Here is a 19,321-nt window from a genome sequence, read left to right as displayed (position 1 = left end):
CTATCCCGGCCTGATGGACTCACCTGCCCTGCGGAGAGGCGATGGAGCGCGCGCAGTCCGCCGGGCCCCAGGACCAGAGCTGAGGAGGAGGAGGCGGCGGAGATGGAGGAGGGGATAGTGGAGGAGGACCGGGGTGGGGGTGGCGTAAGGAGGATACGTGTTACCTAAGCCGGGGATGCGCAGCCGAGGAGTAGACTGCAGCCTTTCCCTCGAGAAACGGAAGAGGCGGGGGAGCAGCGGGGAGGAGGGAGGAGGGACACGCGGCGACCGCGAGAGGAGGGGGCGGAGGGGCGCGGAGAGGGGCGCAGGCGTCCGGCGCAGGATCGGCGCGAGCGCCAGCGGCAGGGAGGACGGCAGAGGTCACCGAGGGGAAGGCGAAGCCAGGACGACGCACAGCCTCGCTGGGCCTGGAGTCCTCCAGCTGCACATCTGCCAGGTCCCCGCCCCCTGGTTTCCCCTGGGACGGTGGCGTGGAAAGGCGCGGTGACGCTTCCAGGCTTCTGGGGCAGGCGAGGGCATCCCACGCCTGCCGGGGCCCGGCGTCCAGGACGTCACAAGTGGAGTATGATGATTCAGATGGGAGGGCCAGGAAGAAAAGGACTTCGGGGTCACCTCATTGTTTCTGTGGTTTCTTTGTAACCGCCCACAAACTCAGTTTTAAAATCTTCCTCCTCCATTCATCCGTACTTTTAAAAGGGGAAATTATGGGTTTGATAGATAGATTGGCAACTATGAAGATGGACTTTCTGCCAGTGGAAGTCGGGTCCCATTGTTCTGACAGAAATGGCAAGGATGCTGAATGTTGATCAAACCCTAGCAAAGTCTTCTGGACTTGTGCCTTTTCAGGTGTGGACCTAGGACCACGTAGACAGGAAATGTATCATGGGTCTCTAATCATGATCTTGCCTTTTAAACTGTTACTCAGTGTACTGCCCCCAGCTGGCTTCTGTGGTCTTCCTCATCCCCACACTCTTCTGGGCTTTCAATCACTAGGAGAGCAGATTCAGTTGATTTGACCTTCTCCCTCAGATTCATCTTTTATGTCCATTTTATTAGAGCTCCTTAGATCCATCCTGCTGGTACTGTTTATTAGACTCATAACTTTATCTATGATGACAAAATCAAAAAATACTTTAAATGTGATATTTGGAAGAAGCAATAACTACCAGAAGTAGTTAGAAGGGTAAGGGATCTGCCTTAAGGAAGCAAAACTCTAGTTTTAGGGAGGGTAGAGTAGGGGATAGGAATCTAGTCCATTTCTCTCTTTGCTACCACAGGGATCATCCTACATCACAAATCTCAATGGGTTTCTTGCTTGATTAAAAGTCTTCTTTGGTTCTCCATCTCTGGTAATATCAGGAGCAAAGTCCTGGGCGTGAATTCAAAGTCCATGGCTCCTCCCATCTGTCAACCCTGCCCCTCACACTTACCACTTCTTTTTTTTAATTTAATTTAATTTAATTTTTTATTCATATGTGCATACAATGTTTGGGTCATTTCTCCCCCCTTCCCCCACCCCCTCCTTTGCCCCTCCCCCCACCCCCTCCCTCTCCCTCCACCCCCTCGCTACCAGACAGAAACTATTTTGCCCTTATCTGTAATTTTGTTGAAGAGAGAGTATAAGCAATAATAGGAAGGAACAAGGGTTTTTGCTAGTTGAGATAAGGATAGCTATACAGGGAGTTGACTTGCATTGCTGTCCTGTACATGTGTGTTACCTTCTAAATTAATTCTTCTTGAACTAACCTTTTCTCTAGTTCCTGGTTCCCTTCTCCTATTGGCCTCTGTTGCTTTAAAGTATCTGCATTAGTTTCTCTGTGTTGAGGGCAACAAATGCTATCTAGTTTTTTGGGTGTCTTACCTATCCTCATATCTCCCTTGTGTGCTCTCGCTTTATCATGTTACCACTTCTTTTTACCACACCTTGTCTAGTTTCCTAAATGCACAAACTGATTTCATAACTTTGCATGTTCATACATGATACTGCTTTTGTCTGGGGCAACTGCTTGCTGCTATAATATCGAATGGCACAGTGCTAAGTGCTTTGTGTGTTTTATGGCTGTTAATTCTTAAAACAATCCTATGGGAGGTATTATTGTTCTCTCCATTTTATAAACAAGAGAACTGAGACTCGGAGAGGTTAAGTAACTTATTCAAAGTTGTAGTATGTAGTGAGACTAAATTTGAACCCAGCAATTTGATGCCAGGACTCACATCGTATTGCCATTCATCCTTTAAAACCTTTCTCAGACACTAAGCGGATTAAAAGATTTTTTTTAATTCTTAAAAAGACAAGGAGAAAATATCATTGATTTGCTTTTAATCTCAATGTAAGCATGGAGTACAGGGCAAAATTACAAAGGAAAAGTGATAGATTTGAGTATTGGACTTTCAACTTCATTCATCTAAAGAATACAACAATAACAACAATAAAATTAAGAGATAAGAAAAAACTATTAAAGTGTGATATATATTATCACATATATTATATTATATATAATTATATTATTATATAATAATTATATATATTATATATTATATGATAATATATATATAATTATATTATATAATATATATTACATATATATATATAATTACAGAGTAACATCATTATTAAATACAGTGGTCTAATTAGCAAAATTAAAAATCCTGTTCCCCCAAAATGGGCAAAATAATAAATTAGTTAAGTCACAAAACAAAAACATAAATGGCCAAATATATTTAGGAGAGGTGCAAACTTAATATGATATGTCATCAAACTGGCTGAGAAAAAAAATAAGACTCGGAGCCAGTGACTTGGGCTAACATCCCTTGGAATAGAATGTATGGCAACTGGCCATGTTGATGCTTTACTAAGAAAGTCATAAATCAGCTCAAAGACTCTGAGGGCAGAATGTGGAACATGCCTCAAAAATGTTCATATTCTTTCACTAAAAAAAGTTACATTTCTGGGAATTTATAATATTGAAATGCTCTACTGCTGGTCACACATGGTAATGCATTCCTGTAATCCTAGCATTTGGGAAGTTGAGGCAGAAGGACCGTGAATTTGAGGCCAGCCTGGGCTATGTAATGAGACCCTGTTTCAAAGGGGAAAAAAAGCTCTGTAACGGGTTGAAAAATATTTTCTATATAAGGCCAGATGGTAAGTACTTTAGACTTTGAAGGCCACACTTGTCTGTATTGCTTTTCTTTCACACCCATGCTTTTTAAAACAACCTACAACTGTAAAAATTAGTACTGTGAGGCCTATAGAAAAACAGACAGTGGCCTGAAATTGACGGGAGGGCAGTAGTATGTGCTGAAAGTTCATCACAGGACTGTTGGTAAAGGCCAAAAGAAAACCCAAACCAAATGTCTGAATAGAAATTTTGTAGTAGATATACCGGATGCATAGAGACAGATTTTTTAAATCAGATTTTAAGTTTTTAAATGTCACAGAATGGTATCTATTACATGAACTAGTGTTTATGATTTAAACACTAACACATAAATGCAGTTCACAAGAGTATCTGATATGGTCCCAAATACATCATGATCATAGGTGCATAGAAACAGGAAAAAGGTTTGGAAAGATGGAAACACATTAAAATGTTTATAGTGATCTGGGGAGAGTGGGAGATGGGATTGTTTATGTAACTTTGTCTTTTTGTAGTGTGTATGTTTCCTGTAGCTAATGCATCTCTCTCTCTCTCTCTCTCTCTCTCTGAGACAGAGTCTCACTATGTATCCCAGGCTGGCCTTGAACTCATGATACTTCTGTCTCAGCCTCCAAGTGCTTGGATTACAGTTGTGAATCACCACACCCAGCTAACTGTGATTTTCCTAATAAGAAAAAAATGCAAGAAACTTTGCTTTTGAGACAACAAATCACCTCAATTGTCAATTTGAGAAAATCTTCTCTGAATGTACTCCTGCAGATAGAGTTGGCTGCTTTCTCTTTTGTGCTTCCGGTTACACAATGGTCTTCTGAGTGCCATTATTTACTTAATTACAGAATAGCTAATGTCAACATTTAGCTAAGATTTCTTCTTTTATTGGGCATTGGAGTCCCAATAATTTGCTATTAAAAGTATGCTGGTTAAGTGCTGGGCATAGTGGCTCACTTGTATAATTCCAGCAACTCAGGAGGCAGAGTTTGGGAAAATCATGGTTTGAGGCCAGTTTAGGCAAAAAGTTAGAGACAGCCTATCTCAACCAACAAGCCTGGTGTGGGGAGGAGTGCATGCCTGAAATGGGGCTGAGAGGAGGAGGCTGGAGCCATGGTTCAAGTGGTAGAGCACCTGCCTATCAACCAGGAGCCCTGAGTTCAAACCCCAGTACTGGCAAAAAAGAAAAAGAGATATTGAAGAAAAAAAAAGTATGCTGATTTTTTTCCACTTGCTCTCTGCCAGATCCATCTGCCACTCTCTGCTAGACTCAGTGCCTCAAGAGGTAGAATGTTCATAACTACTGCCCTGGGCTTTCTTTTCAGCTGGTTTCAACTAGTGTGGCACGCCATGGATGACACCACAGTAGATTAAAGGGTGGAAAAGGAGAAAGCTGGATATTTCTTCCTTCCTCTCGGCTGGGTTCTGACAGTAGCTTTGAACTTCCAAGGTTGCAATCCTCCTCCCCTGCTCCAGCTTCCACTGGGTTCTGCCTGCATGATTTCCACCCTTATTTCTTCAGGCCTATCCCTGCTAATGTGTTGACTGTTGCCATGTCTCTTGTTGTTTCCTTTCAACCCAACCCAACCCTAAACCTAGCCACCCCAACTTTTGTAAATAGTCTCTTCAATAAAATCCTTTCACTGGAAACATCTGAGTAGAGGTTGGTTCCTGTTATGACAGGCTGATATATATTAAGGAACACTGTTGATTAGCATAGAGGGCAAATCTTTCATTCCTTATTGCAACCGGTCCTGGAAATTCTCAGATTTTATGTCTGAGCTGTTGACCATTTGCAAGGTAATTATAGAATGATTTACATGCTTCTGGAGCAGGAATTTGAACTACTACTGTGAGGCCAGTGTTTGGGAATGTAGCACTCTTGATTATCATCCTCAACTCCTCCAGTAGTTTTTGAAACACTTTCATTTTATTGAAGAAATCATATACTACAGTATAGTGATATTCAAATTTTGGTATTTCTAGTGGATTTTTTTGAGACAAGGTCTTACTTTGTTGCCCAGCTAGACTTGGAACTCCTAGGCTAAATGATCTTCCTATATCACCCGCCTGAGTGCTAAGACTATAAGCATGTCTGCTGCAACCAGCCTCAAAAGAGTGGGCTCTTTGAGGAAAAAAAAATTTTTTTTGAGACAGGGTCTTGTTATATAGCACAGGCAAGCCTAGAATTTACTCTGTAGCATAGGCTAGCCTTGAACTCATGATCCTCCTGACTCAGGCTACTGAGTGCTGGGATTATATGTGTGTACCACCACACCTGGCTTTAAGAAACAATTCTTATATCTAGTTTAACATATGGATTAGATAAAAATTGAATTGATCTAGCTGAGACATGGTTGGGAAAACCTTCTTCCTATATTTGAAGGCTTTGGGATGCCTCTGAACACTGTTCAGAAACACAAATTTGGAGAGACCCAGTCTAGAAGGTATACTCTTCCTAAATAACAAGTATCAATTGAATTTCTTTATGTTAGAGTCCTATAATTATCAGCAATGATTTTACCAATTGCCTTTCAAGACACTCCTCACAGTGCATGATATCACCTATATCCTTACTATATCATTAAATAGACAACACACACAAAAAAAGAAATCTCTCCTAATTTCTCATCTTTGTTTTGGTGCATTTTTATTATTGGTGAGAGGAAAATTTTCATGTCAATCATTTCCCCTCCTCTCTCCCTTTGTTTTAGTTGCCTTTTCGTATTTGATCATTTTTCTATTCATTTAATCCATATTAATTTCATGGAGCTTGCAGACTAGATCAGAACAATATCCACTTATGTTTTTGCCATTTTTTTAACTATCTGACTTGTAAAGTTTAAGTCTTTAATAATCTGCAAGTTATTTTGAGGAGCTCTAAACTGATTCTCTCCCCCTAATAGTTAACCAATATTCCTGACATCAACGTTGGATAAACATCCCTTTTCACTAGTCTGTGATGACTGGAATATCACATATTAAGTTTTTTCATGCACTAGGACACATTCCTAAGTCCTCTATGTTGTTTCACTCATCCTTCTTTGACTACTATGCCAATGCCATAGCTTTTGTTTTTAAACTAATAGAGGGTAACTTCATGCTTAATTCACTTTTTTGAAATATTCTTAATATTTATACTTTCAGGTGAAACTTATTTGCCATCAAAAGCAACCTTTTCTGGTTATAAAAATACCATTATTGTGAAGAAAAATGTGAAAAAGTATAAAGAAGAAAACAATTTACTCTACAGAGTGCTTGACATTTTGGGGTATAACTTTGTAGTTTTCTCTCTGTATATATGAATTGTTTGCACAAATATACTGAACATATTGTCTTATAAGCTGTTTTAACTATTATATATGAGCATTGCATGTCATTAAGTAGTCCTTTGAAATGCAGTGTTCACCAGCACATAAGCCAAGGTCTCCAGAGCAGGGTCAATGGTAGCAGTGTTTCTGGGCTCAGTCATATCCTTTATATACTCAATGACATCAATTGCATCAAACTAGCATTGATGTTCCAATTGTCATCACACAGATCAACATTGTGTGTTTGCCACTGCTGTATCCTATAACTTGAAATCAGCTGCTGGAAACTTGATGTTGGTTTCTGCAGGAGTTCACTGAATTATCATGAGTTTCACAGCATTTCCTACCTATAGCTCCTCCATTAAACATATGTGAAAATGACTTAATCACAGGATATTAGGTTTTTACTCATAAGGATAGATTTGAACTCATTTAGTTGGAAGAGATTCCTTGCACCATATTGCACAATCTTTTTTTGTGTTTATATTAAATCATTAACTAATATCAATCAATGTTGGGTATTTGGTCTCACAAAAGTTTGAATGTCATGAAATCAAAGTATATGATTTTTTTAAAGACTTTGGAGAGGAATCCTTAACATTTATGACAGATTGAATATTTAAAACTCCTTGAGCCGTTTTAAAATAAAGTAGGTTACCAAACCATATAAAATAGAGAGACTCAAATGTGCATTTCAGCTACAAGCAAAGGACACATTTCTAGAACGAGTCATAACAAATGTATTTATAGTCACTTCTCTGTGCTCAGAAACATAGGCTTATCTCTAACAAGGTTCATCTAAGCATTGAGTATTTATTTTTGTCTATCTCACTATGAACACACACACACACACACACAATGTATATATGTAAAACTCATAAAATGGGGATTTTTTTCACTTACCTTTCCACAGAAGTGCTGCTTACTGATTCCCCAGATGTAAAATAAATGCCAAAGCTTTGAAGTATATGGATCCTTAGAATTTGAGTTCCTCCTTGTCTTAAATCTGTAATCTGATAGTAAAAAACTTCAGAGAAGGGACATTGGATTGCCCTTCTCTGTGCTGCATTGGAAGGTGCCTTCAACAACCGCCAAACCCAGCCTTTTCTGATTAGGTGTAGAGTTCTCTGTTGTTCAGTACAAAGGTTATTCCCTGGAGCAGGCCTATTAACAGCAAGTCACTTCCTTCAATTCTTAAACTTCCCTGCATATTTTCTTATTTACTTTAGCTTTTCATGGAGGACTCTAAAATCAACTCATTGTTGGATCCTCCCATGTACACTTTAGTTTGTAAAATCATTTCATTGCATACTTTGTTATCTTGAATATTTACATCCTGCTTAGTAATTATTTTTGTATTTTTTGCTTTGGAGTAAGTTTGACTAACTTTATATTTAGAACTATCCACAATTTGGTAATCTACCTTTTGATATTTTGGGGAAAGTATCAATATAAAATTAATTTCATAGGGAATAGTGCATTAAAATAATTTCATTTCTTAAGCATTAAAAATAGAACATTAAGAGGCTTCTTTAAATGTCTAATACACAAAGTCAAATTATTTTCTTCAACTGCACTCATGATATCTCTTCTATATTGCATGTTACCAAATCATTCTGGTAAAAACTTAAGCCAACAAGGGACTGGAAAGGTAAGAAGAGAAAAGTAGATCTCTCATCTGTTTATACTGGTTTTACAATTTTGTTATATAACTGCCTTCTGTGACCTAAAAGTATCTCGTTATTTAGGTAATAATTGGACATGCACTAAGTATATTTAGGCACTGTACTATTTATTACTCCTAATACCTCACAACTTAAAAGTAATTTTAAATTTCAAAAATGCCTTCACACATATTGAATATTTGATCCTAAATACTTTTCCCAAGTCTTTTTGTAGAATATACTGAAAATTTTGCTTAGCATGATTAACCTAGAGTTTCCACAGATCAACTGCTATGAGTGTAAAGAAAACATTAGAAAATCAGAAAGAACATACACTTGACTCCACTGATTTTTGGACTTACTTTATGTAGTTCCTTTCTTCACAAACATTCCCCCCGCCCCCGCCCCATACACATTTTTTTCTTCCCCTGGTCTTTCCATGAAATTGCAAAGTTAAATATATTACTTGATATACACAGTTCAATTCTGTCTTAGAAATAGCATCAAATGCAGTCATTAGATGTTTTTGGAGGACCAATGGAGAGATGCAGACCATTGCTTGGAACCAAGATGTGAAGGAAGCTAATTCCCACTTAATTCTCTCCTGGTATCTCGGTCTCCCAGTCCCCATCCCTTAAGATCATCTGATATTGTGGATGAGTGTGGAGGGTTTTGACATCAACATACTACAGGGTCTAGGAGGAGGTCATTGTTCACCTGCCGTCTCTAATTTGTCATCATTGTCAAAACTTAAAACTTGAAAAAAAAATCCTTTGATGCTATCATTTACCACCAATCTGTCATCAGCACTTCATTTCCTACCTCTTCCACTTTGAGTTTCGAAAACCCATATACAAATTTGCTGTCTTGCCTTCCTCTGTCTTTCTGCTCTAAGTGACTCTTTTGCTCCTCAATATAGACAGAAATTATACATATCTAAATCAATTTTACCACTAGTATTGTGGGATGAGTCATTTTTTCTTTTGTTAACAAGATTTGGAAAGAGAGCTTCAATGGAGGGTTTCTAAGAATAGTAGCTGAATTTGAGAACAGCACATTGATATTTACTATTTTCTCTTTCTCTGCCTCTATTATCATCTTCCATAGGGAAAGAAATTATAGTATTATGAATAATAGAAAGCCTCTGAATACCAAACACCAGAATGATAAAAAGATACTCTGAAAAGGACTCCAAGTTTTCCAATATGAGTGGGAAAAAATGCTGTTTCAACACACACATACGGTTTTATTTCTTCTTCCCCAAAGAGATATCAAATATTCAGAAATCTAATGCTCATCAGAGGGGAAGTGTGTGCACGCTGTAAAAGGGTTTTTTTTGCTGCTTACATATTATTGTTGCTATGTGTACATACCTACAAATAAGTCTAGGGAAACTCAGAAGAGTTTAATGCAATAATTACTGGAGGATTTTCTTGTTTACTTAGTCCCTGTGAAACTTGCTAACATCACAGAGTTTGTAAATAAACTTACTAAACTTGGTGGGACATGTCAGTTTATTCATTTACTTACTTGCAGGTGGTTTAGTGGTAATTTTAAATATTTTTTGCTAAACCAAAGTCCTTAAAACTGTATTTACATAATACAGATATTTTTAATATTTTACTTACAGAGGCTCATGCCTGTAATCCTAGCTACTTGGGAGGCAGAGATCAGGAGGATCCTGGTTCAAGGGCAATGTGTGATGTCCTGTGCCTGTCATCCCAGCTACACAGGAAGCAAAAATAGGATCACAGGCCAGGGTGGCCTGTTCATAAATGGAGGCCCTATTCAAATAATACCTAACACAAAAAAGGGATATGGCTCAAGTGGTAGAGTACCTGCCTAGCAAATGGGAGGTCCTGAGTTCAAACCACAATACTGCTAAATAAATAAATACCAAAGTAGATAAATTCGCACTGCATAAAATGCAACTTATTAGAAATCTACAAGTAGATAATTTACCATTACTATGCACCAAGGCTTATGGTCTTTGAAAATACACTGCAAACTCTTTAAAATGTCACTGTTATATAATATCTTAAAATATAGTATCACAGTGTAATATAATATCTTACATTGTGAAAGTGCAAAGCATTTTAATTATTGGATAATTTGGCATATCATATGTCAAATTAAACCATGTATTAAAGACTTTTTTTCTAATAAATCTGTTTCAGAGGGACTATCTATGGAAAAACATAAGCCTTTCAGTTTTCTTCAATGTGGTCTAGTCACCACTTGGTGGCAATTCACTAGAAATTAGAGTAGATAGGAAAGAAAAACTTGTCCAACAGTTGTTTGTGAATCACTCATAAAGAAAAATATGGCAGATTACATATAACATGTCTTATCTCCTTAAAAATTGCATCCATTTTTGTTTTAAAAAACTACCTACTCTCAAGTAGAACAATAAGAAATACAAATAAGTATAAATATGAAGTAGTCATTCGTGAATATAAATAACTATAGATAAGAAGTGAGTCATTCGTATTACTACCATGACCCTTAGGTAACCACTATTAACATTTTGGGTGCATTCCTCTAGTATGTTTCTGTATATGCATACACATTATTTTCCTAACAGAAACCTTCTTCTAAAAAAAGTTTCCTATTTTATGAATGCTCTTATCTTTCTGGCTGCTATGTATTTTATTTTGTATTTTTAATTGTGAGCACATTGTTTCATTGTGACCACATTTTTAAGCATATGTTAATTGTACAAAGGGATTTCATGTGATATTTCCATACATGCATATAATGTACTTAGGTCATAGTCACCCCCTCTATGACTCTTTCTCTTTTTTTATCCCTTTTCTCCTCCTCTCCCCCCATTTTTCTTACAATTTTAAAAATGAGTTCCATTATGACATTTTCATAGGTGCGTATAATACACTTTGCTCGCAATTCACTTTTCTCCTTGCCCCCTTCTACCAGTGCTAACCTCCAAATAGTACTCCTTTTACATTTATGTCTTTTTTTTTAGATCTAGATTTTTTTATATGAGAGAAAACATCTGATATTTATTCTTCTAACTCTGCTTTATTTTGTTGAACAAAATAAAGTTCTCTAGTTCCACCTATTTTCCTGCAAATGACATGACTTCATTCTTCTTTAAGGGTAAATAATACTCTATTGTGTATATACCACATTTTCTTTATCTATTCATCTGTTGACGAGCACCTAAGCTACTTCTGTAACTTGGCTATGTGAAGGGTGTATCTCTACATTTTTATTTAAATAGTACCACACTGTATTCATTATTTCATAATTTGCCAGAAGGGGCCACATTAAAAACATTTTTTGGTGGAACTGGGGTTTGAACTCAAGGCTTTGTGCTTGGTGGGCAAGCACTCTATCTCTTGAGCCATGCCTTCATCCCTTTTGCTTTAGTTTATTTTTCAGATAGTGTCTCACTCTTTTACCAGGGGCTGGCCATGGTAAGTGGCCTCTTACCACTACCTCCCACATATAGCTAGGAGTACAGCTTTGTTACCACCACTCCTGCCCCTCCCCCAGTCTTGAAAATTGCAGATAAACTTAAATTTCCTTGTCTGTCACCCCAATCCTAATCCATTCTTCTTTCATGAAGCAAGTTCTGTCATCATTTTGGAGGGCATTGTTAGCAATTATTATATTTCATACCTCTTCTTCATCTTCACTAGTTCAACATCTAACCACAGTCAGAGACTCTTAGAACAAAAAGGATGGTCTATAGACTGTTTGTTGCAGTTTTCTTATTGTGTAGATGCAGAAATACATCAAATACCTGGTCTCAGGTTGAGATTAGATAAGCCATATGCTTTGGTCTTGATTTGCGTGACCCTTAACTTGGGTGTGCTCCTCTCTCACCAATCTGTGTCACTTTCAGCAACTTTCACTCAAGCAGCTTAAACTGAAAGCATCCTTAGCATATTATATACTTTTAAAATCAAGACTGTGAGCATGGATATTGGTTGAAGAGCTGAGGAATAAGTCATCATTGCCTGTCAGATCCCCATAGTCTTAGAACTCATGAACACTCCAGCATCCATACAGACAATGTAACCTCATGGCATTCACAGCTCAAAAGAGTTACAGGAGGCTAATCAGATTACTTTGCTGAGTTCAGAAAATGAAAAACAGATCAGCCAGTTAGCAAGTGTGATGATAAATAAATAATCATGTAAAGAAATAACAGTTTTAAAGTGGTTTTGTGGAATGATGTCATACATAGTTGAGATTAGATAAACCAAGGCAAGCCAAAATCTCTTGCAAGCCAAGTTAGTGTGAATTTACGGAATAGGTAGAGAGAGGAGTTTGGGGAACCACATGTGCTTTCTCTGATCCACAAGGCATGCTTGAAATTGTTACTGAAAGAATTCAAATCTCATTACATCATATTCTGATTAAATGTTCTTAGGGTGGCTTCACAGGCCCTTGGTGACCTGGTGCCTTTCTACCTATCCATGCTGCTGTTAGAAAGTTGGAGTCCCCTGTGATACTCCATGGGTGCAGTTTCTCTGTCTAAAACAGTTGCTTATTCTAGGAAGCTTTCTCTAATTTCTAGACCATGACAGGTAGGCCTACTATGTGTTTGCACAGCACCATGTCACCAGGGCTCAACACTTAACACAGAACCTGGATCCTATTAATCTGACCATGACAAGACAGAGCACCAAGAAAGAAGGAAACTTTCCACAAGTTTGAAGGTGAATCCATGTAACCAGAGAGAGGGATGTAGAGGAGAGCCAACTCCCTGCCCCACCCAGATTTGGTTGCAATTCTTAAGGCTTTCTGGAATCTAATTCTGTTTTATGGGATCCTTTCAATAATTTCACCATACTGTATGTGGTTCAGTCCTGTCCTTTGGGCCACACAAAATGATTAACACAAGTATATGAAAGGCAAGAACAATCTTCAAAATATTGAAGTACTATGGTACACTTCAGTGTGGGGGCAACACTGGGGCATGCCAGCTGCAGCAGGCAGTCTTAGCCTTGGGAGGAAGAGTCCACCGGGCTCCAGGCATAGGCCGTCTTGTATCTCCCCCAAAGGATCTAGGCTCATTGTGAATGCTTGGAAATAGGGTCTACTGTAGATAGCGATGGTCAACCAGCTGGCAAATACCAGACTGGTTTCTTAAGGAGTGCTTACTTTGGGGTTCCTTAGAGCGAGAGTGACTGAACTGCCCGGCAGTAAGCACTGGTTATTTTCCAGCTTAGAAAGTATTTCAATGAATCATATGGCCATACTGATGCATATTTGTTAAATATTATCCTGTAGAAGGGCTTATTTAGCTTGCTTATTTAACTGAGCAAGAGGAAAGGAAAAGATCCAGAAGACTTCATTGCTCAATCTCAGATACTTCCACAACCTCGAAACACACAGTGCTGCTCATCCATGCCCATAGCATAAGAGAAGAAATGGCAAATCCCTTAAGGGAAGTGCTGTTGAATCACAGGCATTACACTATCCCAAACTGCTCATCTTGTGACAATGAAGAGAGGGTGTCCATACCTTTTTGGAATCAATAAGTTGAGATTGTCGTGACCATCTGGAGGCACTGAATCAAGGTCTTCTTTTAATAGTTGAGGAATGATTTACTTATTGGCTTCCAATTGTATGACCCGAGATTCCCCTTATCTGAAGACACCTGGAGCTTCATGCAGGTGGACTACATTCTGTGCATCCTGTGGTGGGCCTGGGCCTGCAGAGTTTAATTGATTGCCAATCATTGATTTTCAACAAGGGAAAATAAAAGGAAATTCCTTTTTTTTTCCTTTGTAAAAAATTGATATTGTAGTTGTAGAGGGGGTACACTGTGACATTAACATGAGTGCTTATAATATATCTTAATTAGATTCACCCCCTCCATCTTCCTCCTTTATCCTTCCTTCTTAGAACAATTTTTAACAGGTTTCATTGTTCTATTTTTATCATGAGTGCAAAATATTTCCACTATATTCTCCCTCCTTTGCCCTTTCCTTATGCCCAAACCCCTCCCACTGGTATCCTCCCCCGAGAGAAAACCTGTTTTACCTTCCTGTCCTTCACTATGTAAACAGAACATTTTTGTTAGTTTATGATAGTCATACAAGGAGGTTCATTGTGTCATTTCCATATATACATGTATTATGCCCCAAAATGGTTTGTCCCCTCCATTATTCTCTCTCCCACACCATTCCCCTTCTTATGGTGACTTCAACAGGTTTCAGTTCCATATTCATACTTGTATAGAAAGTACATCAGCCACATTTACCCTCCTTTACCCACTTCATTTACCCTCCCCTTCCCACTGGTGCTTTTCCCTTAACATGACCTGCTCTTAATTGTTTAGGTATCTGTTATTGTTCAGTGGGAATTTTGCCTTAGTATTTTGCCCATAAATATATTGTACTTAAGTCAGTCTGGTCCCCCCTCTACTACTCTTTATCATCTGTTTCTCCTATCCTCTGATGTTTAACAGCTTTCAGTGTGCTTCCTAGTGTCTTGTTCCTATACATATGTGATATGTATCTCATTATTATTCACTTTCTATCATTCTTTCTTTCTTTTCCTCCACCCATAGCCCCTTCTAACAGTCCCACTTTTGGAAACATGTTCTGTATATATTTATACATATATATGATGATGCTGTATTTGTATTGGATTTATCTTCCATATATGAGAGAGAACATGCAATCTTTGTCTTTCTGAACTTGGCTAACTGCAAATGATGCTCTCCAGTTCCATCCATTTACCTGCAAATGACAATTTTTGTTCTTTATGGCTGCATAAAATTCCATTGTATATAAATACCACATTTTCTTAATCCATTTATCAGTTGTAAAGCATCTTGGCTGTTTCCATAGCTTGCTTATTGTGAGTAATGCTGCAATAAACATGGATGTGCAAGTGTCTTTATTGCAATCTGGCTTACATTCTTTTGGGTATATGCTTAGGAGTGGTATTGCTAGAGCAAAAGTATTTTTAGTTTTTTGGGGAGTCCCCATACTGTTTTCCATAGTGGTAGTACTAATTTACATTTCCACTAACAGTGTAGGAGGATTCCTGTTTCTCCACATCCTTGCCAACATTTGTTGTTGTTTGTTCTTGATGATAGTCTTTCTAACAGGAATGAAGTGGAATATTAATGTGGTTTTTGACTTGTATTTCCTTTATGGAAAGGGATGTTGAGCATTTCTTCATGAGTTTTTGGCCATTTGTACTTCTTCCTTTGAAAAATTTCAGTTTAGTTCATTTGTCCATTTTTTGATTGGGTTATTGATTCTTTAGGAGTTTAGTTTTTAGGATTTTTTTTTTGAGCTGCCTATAAATTTCGATTATTAATCCCTTGTCAGATGTGTAGCTGGCAAAGATTTTCTACCATTCTATGGACTGCCTGTTAAGTCTGGTGACATTTCCTTTGCTGTGCAGAAGCTTTTTAGTTTCACATAGTCCCATTTGTCAATCCTTTCTCTGAGTCACTGAGCCACTGGAATTCTAATTAGGAAGTTATTGCCTATATATTCCAGTGTACTCTTTTCTGCACTAGTTTCAAAATTTCAGTTCCTATATTAAGGTCCTCAACCCACTCTTAGTTAATACTTGTACAGGGTGAAAGACGTGAAGCTAGTTTCAGTTTTCTACATGCAGATATCCAGTTTTCCCAGCAACATTTGTTGAAGAGGCTCTCTTTGTTTTGGGTGACTTTGTCAAAAATCAGGTGGGCATAGCTGCATGAATTCATATCTGGGTCTTCTATGCTGGTTCATTGGTCTTTGTGTTTGTTTTTGTGCCAGTACCATGCTGTTTTTATTGCCGTGACTCTGCAGTATAGCTTAAAGTTGGGTATTGTGATACCTCCAACTTTACTCTTTTTGTTCAGTTCTTACCTTTGCTATTCAAGATCGTTTGTGCTTCCATATGAGTTTTCAATGTCTGTGATGAATGTCATTGGAATTTTGATGGGGATTGCATTGAACATGTAGATCACTTTTGCCAATATAACCATTTTCATAATATTAATTCTAAGGATCTACAAGCATGGAAGATCTTTTCATCTGATCTTGTTCAATTTCTTTCTTTATTGCTTTATAGTTTTCATTGGAGAGGTCTTTAACTTCCTTTGTTAAGTTTATTCCTAAGTATTTTATTTTTTGAGGCTATTGTAAATGGAATTGTTTTCCTAAGTTCCTTCTCAGTGTGTTTATTGTTGGTGTATAGAAAGGCTACTGAGTTTTGTATATTGATTTTGCACCTTGCTATGTTGCTGAAGGTGTTTATGATGTCTCAGAGTGTTTTGGTGAAGTTTTTGGGAATTCCTTTTCTGTCATTCATCCCTGGTGTTGGCTTCTGGATATTCTTTGACATGTTATGGGTACTTAATTCAGGAGCATGTTTACAACCTTATATTCCCACACCAATGCAGATTTACCCTGATTAAAATGTAAATTATTTAATAATTATTCATTATTAAGTAATGAATGATAAAAAATAATAAATATAACTTTTTTATACTGACTTAGCTTTTAAATTCAACTTTTAAGAATTTCAGTTTCTCAGTTACAGTAGCCACATTTTCATAGCTCAGTAACCTCATACTCAGGTCTCGTACTGACCAGCAAAGCTATAGGTAACTGTAAGATGTATAACAGCAGAATAATAAATAAGCAGCAGTATCTTAGGAAGATTTGTTGTGGGAATGCAGAATGAGTTGCAGGGTGTGATGGTTTGAGGAAGGAAAGAGAAGTTAGAACTGGAACGTGTTAAAAGTCATTACTAGACTAGTAACAGTTGGGGTATTGAGAAGATAGTACAAATCTGAGAGATCTTTCAAAGACATAATTGGTATGCCTTGATCACTGATTGACATAGAAGAAGAAAAAATAATGTGTGATAGCTGGTTTCCAAACATCCTTAAAGATCTTTGCCTTCTAGCATTCAAACCCTTCCACACTGCATTGGGGTTTGTGTGACTAATAGAATGAGCAGTAGTGAAGGTATGTCACTTCCAAGATGAGGTTATAAATGATACAATGGCTTCTGTCATGGAGGTTCTCTCTTTAGGCTTTCTTGCTCTGGAGAAAAGCAGCTGCATTTCTCCAGAAATGTGGCTAGGACTTGAAGCCTGCCAACAACCACAAGATTTTGGAAGAGCTTCCAACTGACACAGGTGCCCATTCAAATATCAGAAATTCCAGCCCTGAGACCCTGAGCCACAACCACCAGGCTAAGTCTTTCCCTGATTCTTGGATTATGAGAGATTAAAAAAGTGTTTGTTGCTTTAAGATGCTAAATTTGAGTGAGGGGTAATTCATAACAGCACTAGCTAATAGTAATATCAAACAATAGTAAAATATTACCCAATTTAAAAATGGGCAAGAAAATTGAATAGGTACTTTCCAAAAGAAGGTAATTATCATATAAAAAAGTATTCATTATTGAAAACCAAAAAAATGAAAAGTTAAACCATGAAATGACACTATACTCACACCAGCATGACTAAAATTTAAAAGACTGATGATACAAAATGTTGATGAGGATATGGAGCAACCAGAATTCTTTTAAAAAATATTTCAAATATAATTCAAATACCATACAATTCACCAATTTAAGGTATATGAAGTGTAATCAATCAGTCCCGCCCCTAGCACACTTTTTCAAATGGCTAAACATAAAGTTACTATATGAACTAACAATTCCACTTGGAGATATATGCCCAAGAAAAATGATGAGTCCACAAAAAATATTGTACATGAATGTTCACAGAAACACTATTCATAATAGGTAAAAAGTGGAAACAATCTAAATGACCATCAATTGATCGGCAGGTTTTAAAAAGTTACATATCCACACAAGTATTATTAAGCAAGAAAAAGAAATGACGTGTTGTGGGCTATAACATGCACGAACCTTGAAAACTCTGCTGAGTGAAAGAGGCTAACCATAAAAGGCCACATATTAAGAGTCCACTTTTATAAATGTGCAGATAGGCACATGTATAAGGGATAGAAAGTAAGTAGGGGTACCTGGGGTTGGAGAAGAGATGGGAAGATTGAAGGACAACTAAGGGGTATTGAGTTTCTTTGTGGAATAATGAAAATATTCTAAAATGGGTAATGATGCTAGAGGCAGGAATGATTACATGTTTACACACCTAATACCAAATGAAAATGTGGGATGCCTTGTTCAAAATTTATTAATAGCAGATCTTTAAACCAAGCACAGGGCCCCTCTCAGTATTGAGCCATGTGAGACACAGGTTGCCGGCCCTTGAAGCTCCGGGGACATGGATGACTTGAACCTCATGCTCTAACAGGAAAGTCCATGCTCTTTTTTAGTAAACCATGACCCATTCATCTTTGGTGAATGAGATATGATGATGTCAGATTGTGATTACATGTGCTTGGTTGAAGACTGGTGTGCAGGTTAGGACTTCTTTTGTTCAGTTCAGTTCATATTTGACCTAGATCAGAAAAATCCTTTTTGATCCAAGTTTTGATAATGTATCTCTTAAAATGCCAAGGAGCTAAGAATAACTTCTTCAGAGTTGGAGGGAGAAAGCTCACGCTTGTCTAGCATGTTGTGGGAGGCATTGGGTTCCATCTCCAGCACTGCAAATAAAAACCGTGAGACAACTGGGTGCATCTTGAAGCAACTCAACAGTAGATCCTAGTGGTTTAGTTAAATCTTGGTTTCATTTAAGAATAAGCTACTTTCTGAATGTAGTTATGCTTTTGCTGATGACAGTAATTTTTAGTTTAGCTAATGAAGACATAGCTATTTTCTCTTAATCAGATATTCTTGTTGGTCACTGAGGAAGAGTGGGGGATCCATAGCATCCCAAGAAAACTGGCATGTGAAAAGAGTTCAGCTCTATTGGGTTAGGAATGACTACATGGAAAGCTCCCTGTGTTCAAGTACACTTAATCTGTTTGCGTCTCAAAGAATATTGAATTTACATTTTTATTTAAAATTTTTTAATGTTCTAGAAGTCACATCAGTCTGCTGGTCAAATTAGGGTGCCAAGCCTGGACAACAGATTGGGATTTTCCCAGGACAGACTCTAGAGGGCAATCTCTTTTTACTGCTAACCCAACTTGGCTACCTTCTCCCTCCCTCCCTCCGCCGGACCTTGTTCCTCTCAGCCTCCGCCCTGGCCCCGCCCCTCCGCCCTGGCCCCGCCTCCTGCCCTTTACCCATTTTCCCCAGCTGTCGTTCTTGCCCCGCCTCTCAG

The 19,321-nt window shown here is 38.0% G+C and overlaps 1 protein-coding gene across 4 annotated transcripts in view; it reads right to left on the bottom strand.

Moving 5' to 3' along the window:
• Nucleotides 1-7,580, bottom strand: part of LOC109678689 (inositol polyphosphate 1-phosphatase) — a 35,447-nt gene extending 27,867 nt beyond the window's left edge. For 2 of the 4 annotated variants that reach the window (XM_074071277.1, XM_074071274.1), the window contains exons 1-2: nt 7,364-7,580; nt 24-1,107 (exon numbers count right to left, since the gene is read on the bottom strand). The gene's annotated coding sequence lies outside the window, so the exon portion shown is untranslated. The remainder of the gene's footprint in view (nt 1-23; nt 1,108-7,363) is intronic. The other 2 variants (XM_074071278.1, XM_074071275.1) reach the window with 2 other exon arrangements.
• Nucleotides 7,581-19,321: the final 11,741 nt, after the last annotated feature.

Source organism: Castor canadensis, chromosome 4, assembly GCF_047511655.1.
Source record: "Castor canadensis chromosome 4, mCasCan1.hap1v2, whole genome shotgun sequence".
Lineage (NCBI taxonomy): Eukaryota > Metazoa > Chordata > Mammalia > Rodentia > Castoridae > Castor > Castor canadensis.
The sequence above is the reverse complement of the archived record's forward strand: the minus strand, read 5'-3'. Positions and strand labels throughout refer to the sequence as shown.